At 46.4% G+C, this 8,505-nt stretch overlaps 1 pseudogene; it reads left to right on the top strand.

Moving 5' to 3' along the window:
• Positions 1-5,796: 5,796 nt before the first annotated feature.
• On the top strand, positions 5,797-7,507 carry LOC115317598 (annotated as a pseudogene).
• The last annotated feature ends 998 nt before the right edge of the window (positions 7,508-8,505 follow it).

Genomic DNA, 8,505 nt, shown 5'->3' with positions numbered 1-8,505 from the left:
TTCGCTGGACGTTTGACGCTGGCAGTGGACACCATTTTGAGGGCGCTGTTTATACTCGTTTACTCTTAAGCAGAGAACGCAGCCAACGCCACAAGCGCAAGAGCTGGAGGTGGCTGCTTTGAAGCGTTCTTCCGCAGAAGGAACAAGCGCGCTAGAAATGCACGTCTCAAAGCCAGGAGCGCGTGCTAGCTTGCGCTTCTAGCCAAGGGAGTGTTCGCATGCACGTTGCACATTAACTGGAAGCTCACTATCAGCTCGCGCTCAGCAGTTGCGCACACAGTTGTGTACGCCAATGAATGCGACGTAGTTGTGACGCGGCCCATACTCTCATCAAGCTTCAGGCTGTTTGCCGCTTGGGGCGGGTCAGGGATTTACTAACCAGACTTCATGCGCAGGCTTTGTTTTCCAGGTGGTAGTGGTCTGTGCGGACACTCCGATGCTAGCGTGCCAGGTACCAGCCATGCCGTCATGCTGTGAAACGAAACCACGTTTTTGCACGGCAGCAGTTACTTTGTGAGCTGAAGCACTTTCTCCTGAAAGCAACAGCCGTGGGAAAACTATTTGGTTCCTGCCTTCCAGTCACTGTGGTCGCGCGACGTCGAGTGTTGCCGTCCCCACGTCGCTGCAGATATGGCGCATTCTAAAATGAAACTAAGTACTGTTGCATGTTCATCAACATTCCCATTCTTGTTTAAATCATACATTACTACAAAAATTCCTCTTTAACTAAAAGACTGCTGTGTCAAAGTATTGATTACCTAGGTTTCTCTCAATGGGCTTCCTGTCTAGAGGGATCCCTGTATGTGAAACATCTGTCGCGAGAAAAAGTTGAAGAGAAGTGAGCTAAAGCAAAGAAGGCAATGTCTGTTCGCTGAACCCACACAGCGCACTTCTTTGTCTCGATTTCAGTTACAGTGTAGACCGCATATAACGTATGTCACGGGAGTCCCGAAAATCCGCACTATAAGCGGTACCGCGCTATAACCAAAACATCAATTTTTCAGGCCAAAATACATGCCATCAGACAACTTACCTTTGTAAAAGAATTTATTTTATGTTAGATGAAAAATAAAGCTTAGTTTGAGGAAAGTCGTCTTTATTTCATCAGACTAGTACACTTCTCTCTCAAGTGTGTCACACATTTTGAAAGAAATGAGTGACTTTTGCCAGGCGCCAGTAATACTTTCAACTTGAGCACAGGCATGAAATGCTCCAAATAAGAAATCCGGGCGATGTTCGAAAACACAAATGCTTAGAAAGCACCACTATAGTCGAAGTAAACAAACACGACGACACGGGCGTTTCTGCGGTCTTGAGAGTGCCGCCACAACATCGCCGCTTGAGTAGGTGGATCTTCCCTTCTAGTACGTGCTGGGTTATCATAGCGACACACAACGAAAATTCACAGTCAAGGATAGCGCTTTTACGCGGACCGATGAGCTTTCACCACGCCGTAGTTCACTTTAACCCCGTCTACGTTGACGATCACAACCGACACCATGTTCGCGGATAGAAGCAGCTGGTCCGCGACCGGCATGCAACGCGCGCAGGGGCGGATTAAGAGGGGGGGTCCGGATGTCCTGACCCCCCCTCTTGATTTCTGCATGCGTAAAATTTAGGGCGTAAAAGGAAGGAGAGGGGGAAGGGGTTCCTAAACATATGGTACGCTGACCAACACCTGACCCCCCCCCCCCCCCTCAGCAAATTCCTGCATCCTCCCCTGAACGCGCGCGAACACTTCTCCACGACCTGCGATTGGTCTGTCGTTGCGGTTGTTTGTTTCCAACGCAGCGGAGGGACGCACGCACGTGAACGACACGTGCGTGCGTCCCTCCGTCGCTATGGCAACTGAAGCCTCTCTCTTCGCTTCTCCCCGCTTCTTCAAGCCTTCAAGCAACCTCCTTGCCCCGCGAGTGCCGCTTGCGGCCATTGCGACTCGCGCCGTTATCTAGTGTCGCACAGGGAAGCGTGCTCACTGCGCCGCTCAGTTGGCGCGCTGTTCCAAAAACCGCACTATAACCGGTATTTCCCTTCGCGCGCCTGCATTTTAAGCGGTATGTAAATACATGGAGTTCTATGGGAGGCGAACCGGTGGTTTAAAAAAGCCGCGTTATACCCGGTCCTGCACTATAAGCGGTTACGTTGTAAGTGGTCTATACTGTATTGTACAAAGCGCTCCAACAACTTTTTGACCCTGGCTCGCGACATCTTGCATCAATGCGCTCAGGTTCTTTTTCTTTTTGTGTGTGTGTGTGTGTGTGTGTGCGTGTGTTTAGCTTGTATACTTGTTTGCCGGCCTGGCAAGCATGCGCCGCTGGACTGTTTTTTGTCATATGCTGAACAGTTACATTTTGCTTACAATTATGGGGAACAGTTGGCGAGTTGGCGACGGAGCGGAGTGGAATGGTTTCGGTTTCGATCGAACAGCCGTTGTCTCTGCTCGCGCGACAAAGCACGCACAACTGCGCAAGCCTGCCACAGTTGCCCTCACGTGCATGTGAACATGATTGCACGACAGAGTCACCAGCCGGGACGTTTGCAATCCATTGCTTTACGTTTGCTGGCTTTTGACAAAAATCTGGCACGTCGGGAACCATTAAAACGGTGGCAAGTGGTTTTTCGGAATTGCTTGGCAATGTCTACAGCACTGTACACTTGTGGGATGTCTCAGCAGTAGAAACACAAGCAGTGAGTTCTGTCACAACACGTCACATGAGAACACAACACAACACAAAATGCCCATCGTTTGTGCAGCACTTAGAACAAATATTTTTATTTTTCTAGGAATATCTGCTCCGAAAGTCACTTTTGCTGCCCCGAAACACTGTCTTGGCTGCTCCAAAAGCCACTTTTAAAAACACTGTTTTGGTTGCTCCAAAGGCCACATTTGCTGCTCCAAAACACTGTTGGTTGGCTGCTCCGAAAAGTGCTCCAAAATGGATTAGGCCAATCACATCACTGATATTTGCGGGGAGCGAATCTCTGGTGTCTTGATCCTTTTTGAGGAAATTATTTTTCTCGGGAAATGTGCGACTCTCCAGGGAAGAGGTCTTTGAGTAGCGTCTTGGCACCCTATTTTGGTGTTTTGCGTTGATATACTATAATTCTTTTTTGGAGTGTGTCAGAGGCCATCGTAGTTTGCACTTAGACAAGTTCTTTTGTTTGTTTTCACCACTTGTTTTATTTATAGGCTGTGGTGTGGGAGCTTCTCAGAAACATTATTATCTTGGATCGAGACTACTCGATTGCACCTAGTGGACGCTTCAGAGGCATCATTCAAACGTCACTGCATGAGCAGTGGCTCGATAGAGTCGCTAATTTCCAGGAGCATCCAGGTGCGGACATACACATGAGCCAGCGGAGCTGTTGGAAAGTGGCGCAGTATTTGGACCGGCCAAAAGGCAACATACATACCCTGCCCAGTGGCAAAGCTCGTGGCTAGGTCGCCGTTGGCCGCACAAAGGCAGGTCACATCGACTAATACCCAAAGACGCGTCGCACACTTCCGCGGCTGCTTTTGACAACCTCTAAATGGACGTCCATACTGCGACCCACTTTGAGCCTTACTGCAGCCGACGCTACAATTCAGCGGAGCCGATGAGGCTCCTTCAAAGGTCATCGCGGCACTCGTTCTCTTTACACGTTTACCATCAGCGGCTGAACCGGTCGCACGCAGGAAAAGAGCGCAGGATCACGGCACATTCCCTGTGCGCAATGAGTGCTGCGACGACACGCTTTGTGCTCCGCCTGATTGACCCCGTCGGATCTTATTAAAGGAATGCCGAGCCGAAATTTTGATTTCAGAAAACAACACAGAAGCGCTCGGTGGGGACGCTGCAAACCAAAAAGAATCACTCGTAAAGGGATATGTCCAACGGATGGTCAGATTTTCTGAAAGAAGGGCGTACTTGAACAAGGCCAAAAAGGCGCGCGACGTTTCTATTCTCGTTTCCTCCTCTTCTCGCTTTGACTCCGCGAGGACGCGAAGAGGGAAGGAAGTAAGGCCATTTCCCCTCCTCTTCAACAATTCTGCAGGAAACGCGACATTGCAATTTCCATTCAATCGCATCCTTATTTTACAAAAATACGGCCATCCGTTTAAGATGGTGTTTTGGGGTTTGTGGCACCCCATTGCACTCCTGCTACCTTATTCTGTAGAATCCAAATTGTGGTTCAACATCCCTCTAACCCATTTGCTACCAAAACCGGCTAATTGCCGGGCGTGCCGTCAGCTGTCATATTCCCAAAGCCGGCAATTCGCCGGTCTGCATGAATTTCTGTTTTAAAGAGCCATTCATAGATGGCACGCAATGTAAACTTGGGGTAGTGTAGTTAGATACATTGCCAACAGATGGCGAGGATCGTTCTGTTCGCTGTGTTTGTTTGAGCTTGTTCTTTTGTGTGTCGTCTTTCCCGCTCAGTTGCTGCCAGTTTGGAGGAGATGGCAGCGTCTAGTGTACGGTGTGGCCTTTCTGATGGTGAAATTATAGATATCCTCTTCGACTGTGATGATGATGGGATGTCTGGTGAGGATAGTGAGTTTTCGGAGCCTTCTGTCGATGACGCGAGCGATTCCGACAACAGTTCTGAGTATGAATCACGACAAGAGCGCACTGGCTGCGCGACGCCTAAGCGATCGAGGATGGAGTGCTTCGTGATCTTTCATACGAGGAAGAATCTGTGAGGACCTATTGATTTGAAAACTTGAACGAACCGCTTAAAGGCCGACAACCAGTTCGCGCCTTCCACTTTTCTTTCGCTTCCTCCTCTCCCCTCTCGTACCCTGTCCATCGCTGCCTGTTTCTTTCTCCCCCAAGGTGAGGAAGATCTGCCTTGCAGAATCTCGAGTCTGGTCGTCGGCCTTTAAGCATGTAAATAAACATGTTTTCTTGTTTTCTGCATAGATTTTCTCAGTAAAAGATTATTATAGAAGCAAAATAGTCACGCCTAGTGTGGCCCTGTTTTAGGGGAAAAACGTGCGGTACGGACAGCCTGGCAGCGCTCGGTAGTGAATGGGTTAAGCGCAATCCATGGCCAGACTTGGGGTGAGACGAAGTGTAGAACGAGCAGCTAAGCGATTTGTTTAAACTACAATTGTGCGGGTATTACTTAGTTCTTAATGGTTGCATTGAACCTGATTTTGAATGTGCTCTCTTTATATCCTTGATTCTGAGATAAAAAGAGCACTAAGAACTCCTTGGGTGCTACTCAATCTATTTTAGCCTTTTTTTTTTTTTTTTGTAGTGCTTGCTAGGTACCAGTTATTTCGTGCATTGTTCTTTCTTTGTTTCAGCAACTTTCTGACGTCACCAAACATTTCAAAGGCTGGCCACCGGAGATAGTCAACATCTGGTGCACCAGGTTCCCTAAACGAAGTGCCGAAACTCAACACAATCTCCCCTTTTCTTTATGCGCCGCTTCTTTTCGCCTCAGTTTCTGGTTATGTCAGCACCGACAGTTCTAACCGTATTCAATGGGAGCAGTCGTTAGCCCTACTCCAGCCAGAGGTTTAAACGCCAACCTAAGAAACTTTTCTTTCCGGTCAAATTTTAATGCTGCACTCGTCTTGTCCGCTACATTGCAAAGCAATCCAGAGTCGAAAATTAGCCCTGCCCTGACCTTGGTCCCTCGATTTCCACCTGATGACGTCATACAAGTGTCATGCTGTCGCCAGTCGCAATCCTGGCAGCGTCCCCGCAAAGGAGGCGTTTCATGGCAGAGGTCTGTTCGGGGTATCGGCTGTTTACCGCCTACGAGTGCCGCGGGTGCCGCTGTCTTCGCACCTGAGCAAGAACGATGTCTGCTATGCGCGGTGTAAATATAATGTGCACGAATGACACAGTGGAACGAAATAGACTTAATTAAGCAACCTCTTATGTGAAATGAAATGACTTTATAAAAATCCCCAGTTGTTTCCTACAAAACAAATAAATAACTATCAACTTTATTTTGAGTCCCGTTTATTCACTTTTTTTGGCGCGCATTGAGCACGCAATTTTCAGCGTCTGCTCCCAGTCCGCACTTGCGTGGTGGACGACGGAAGGCGCAAGAAGCGTGTTTGCGTTTTATTTGTAAATGCACTAGCCCTAACGCGGTCATAGTCCTGTTCTTGGCCCCTAAGGACCCAGAAACTTTAAAACGCTGGCAGCAGGTAGTGGAGAAAAGTGGAAAACAGCTCCCAAAAAGTGCCCTGATCTGTGAGAAACATTTTGATGAAAGGTAGGTGAAAAACTTTGGCAAACATCTTATTACACATTAAATCTACAGAGCCAGTTGTTTTCTGTGCTTAGAATACCCCGTCAACTTTGTTTTGTATATTTAGTCAAACAACTAACCGCTAGAGAAAACAACAGACACCTACATCAGTGAGGGAGGAAATGTTTTTTCTCACCTCCCCCTCTTTCTGAATCTTTACCTGGGAAAACAAAGGATGTTGCTCACTGATTACTTTGATCTGCAATCAAAGTAATCACTTAATGGGTCTCCTGCTTCATATGTGTAAAGAATTTCTCTCTAAGAATGAATGGCCAGATTATGCAGGATTGTTTTTTTTATATAAAGGCCTGCCAGAAACATGCATCTGCTTACCATAGGGCAGCGTTACCTTCTGTGGGTTGCACTTTTCCACGTGAGCATATGTGTGTTACAGAATATTTTGGCACTGAATGTGGCGAGTTGCAGCATGCTTAGCTGATGCAATTAGTCTTTTTTTTTTTACCTTCCCACACCCTAAATTAAAAAGTGGAAGCAAATTGTCAGTAACTTAAGTAGCAAGCACAAGTTAAGCAAAAAAATATATTTAAGTTAGAGTACTAAATATTGATTTATGAAAGTCTTTGTAAGATATACCAAATTACCCCCAAAAGTACATGACAGTTTTATTTATCACATTTCGAAGAGATCTGGTGGAACTATGTGCATGTTATCAACAATGAGGCAGTCCTCACACCATGTGGAAGGACTTAATTCGCTCAAGAAGGATGCAGTTCCTTCCATGTTTGAGGCTCCGAGGGCACCGTTTGTGCAGCAAATTGGCTCAGATGTGGAAAATCTTAAAGCTGACAGCTTCAGCAACAGCAGCATGGGGAACGTTGACGAACTGAGCGCCGAGCCAGGGCCACCTCAATTGGAAGACTTTGCGACAGAAGTTCAATGTCCGTCCAGGTACTGGACACAACACTTCCAAGAATACACCAGCAACAATTCCGTATGCGTCCAGCATCTATGACCCCACCAACAAGGGCAGAGAAAAGCGTGATGTTCCATGCAAGCAGCACCCACCGGGACGTGGCACAGTTTGAGGTTTATGCAGGACAAACTTGTAAACAAGGGTGCCATTCACACACAGACAGAGGCACAGGAACTGCTCAACGGTGTTGACAAGAAAGCACTATGTAGAGGAGCTGGACAAAAAGGAATTTGCTGCCCTAATGCTGCAAGACTCTTACCCATACCTGAGAGAAAAGCACATCCTTTCCACCAAGTGCAAAACCCTCACTGAAGGTACCAAAAGAGATATTACTTTGTAAGCTGCAAAAATATTTTTCCTGGTATCCACTAGAAATGGCTCTTTGTGGAATTTTAAAACCAGGAGCAAACCATTTGTTTAAAAATGCTACCTGTCCGTAAGGCTGCAATTTGGTTTTTAGATATACAAATCCTTAGGTATACATATTATACTCTTCGCATGACAATAGTCATTTATGCCTGAAGTGTAAACAGTCTTAATGCATTGGGTGAATCTCGAGATCCATTGGACATATTTTTCAAGGAGCCACGAGATGTTTTGCTGGATATCTGAAGAGCAGAATTTAATTTTTGCTGGTGAACCATGGAAATAAAAATGGTTAACATCGCTTATTCGAGATGCTGTATATTACCCTGGGTGCCCAGTTCTGAGATTGTGAGATTACTTCAATTGAGATTAGTTTTCTAGCTCCTTTTGTTTGTACAATTTCACTGAGAAGTGGAGTTTGAACAAAGGCCATAAGCATATATGATGTCCTTTAGAGTTATGATGTTATGCAATAAAAAAAGCTTGAAATCATCAAAGCAATATTTTAGTGTATACACAAGAGCTGAATAAAGTCTAAATAAATGTGCTTCACTTTCAGGTGACCAGATGAGTTGCCTCCAATGCAGAAACCTTCGGAGGTGTCTGCAGTAGAGGCTCCTGAAGCTCGGCAGAAGAAGGCCCATGCAAACATCCAGGCAGCTCTGTGTGCAGCAGACTACGTAAACTCGGACGAGTCGCCGAGAGGGTATCCGCTCTAAGGACATCCTTAAAAAAATTAGCAGCACAAAACAAGAAGATTGAGCAAACAGTACTTGAGGAGAAGGTAAGCCTGTAAAGCAGTTTTCATCACAGTGTGTTTGACCGGTTTGTTCTTTTTAGAGGCCTTGAACTTGATTTTAACAATCATGTTTTACTTTAACGTCAATGACAATAATGATCACTGTCACTTAGGTGTGAACTTGTGGGCTACACTCGACTATTGTGAAGGC

The sequence above is a fragment of the Ixodes scapularis genome, unplaced genomic scaffold (genome assembly GCF_016920785.2).
Source record: "Ixodes scapularis isolate PalLabHiFi unplaced genomic scaffold, ASM1692078v2 PGA_scaffold13__105_contigs__length_92229423, whole genome shotgun sequence".
In the NCBI taxonomy this organism is placed as follows: domain Eukaryota; kingdom Metazoa; phylum Arthropoda; class Arachnida; order Ixodida; family Ixodidae; genus Ixodes; species Ixodes scapularis.
Note: the sequence above shows the minus strand (reverse complement) of the source record. Positions and strands in the feature narration are given on the sequence as shown.